Raw genomic sequence first — 1,095 nt, forward strand, 5'->3', positions numbered from 1 at the left:
GTCTAATGAGACAGCCTGCAGGGGTCAGAGCGAACAGAGGCACTGTGGGTTTTCAAGGTACCACCTTGTGGGGAGTCACTTATGGACATGTGAAATTGTATAACAAGGAATAAGGATATTTGTGTACTTGGCAACAATGTAAGAAGTTGAGATTGTAAAGCGCTGGGAAAAACTGGGAGGTAACTGTTCACATAGCAGAGAGTTCTGAGTTGTGAGAATCTCATTGTTCTACTAGATAAGTAATCTGGCTAACCTTGGTTCTTGACTACTGTCTTTCTTATTGTAATGTTATAAATAGTGTGTTCTAAATAAACTCAGGGACACAGCTTGAAACTGTGATCCCTCCTACAATTCTGTCTGTCTTCTTTCTTTTCCTCAGTCCATGCTCCCCCTTTCAGGTACCCTCAATTACTTCGTTGGCTGGCTCCGACATCACCTACAGCCCCCTTAGCATCCCTGAGACATTTCCAGAAGTCCAGACGGTCACAACAGCCATTTTCCTAATACATGAATATGTTCGGTGGCTTTTTTGCAGTGTTAACATTTGCACTGGTGGTTTCAAAGCAACGTTGCCAAAAACTGTTGGCACTTCAGCATGAATCAATATTGCAACATGCCATATCTGCAGTCATGAAAAAACGGTAGCAGTAAAAAATGAAAGCCAGTTTTATTTAAGAACGTTCTTGATTAATCAGTAAAACTATTAATTTTATTAAATCCTATCTTTGATTTCATGTCCTCTAAATATTCTTTATGATGAAATGGGACGTACTCATAAAGTATTTCTGCTACACGTTAAAGTTCAAAGGTTTTCTCTAGGATATCGTCATGTGATTGTTTGAGTTGCCAGCTGAACTAGCCAGTTTTTCTTTTCATGAAACACCATATTTACTTGGAAGAATCTCTGATGGCAAACTTTGATCACTCAGCTTGAGTGGCAGACATATTCTTAAAACTGAACAGCATCAGCCTGTCGCTTCGAGGAAATCAATTGGCAATTTTTATTGCCAGTATTATAAAGTTCAAACTCTCAAGAGAAAATTATAATTTTGGAAAACTCGAATCTGTCACTGGGATCTTAACAGCTTCCCAATA

This window comes from Pteropus medius, unplaced genomic scaffold (genome assembly GCF_902729225.1).
Source record: "Pteropus medius unplaced genomic scaffold, Ma_sr-lr_union100, whole genome shotgun sequence".
In the NCBI taxonomy this organism is placed as follows: domain Eukaryota; kingdom Metazoa; phylum Chordata; class Mammalia; order Chiroptera; family Pteropodidae; genus Pteropus; species Pteropus medius.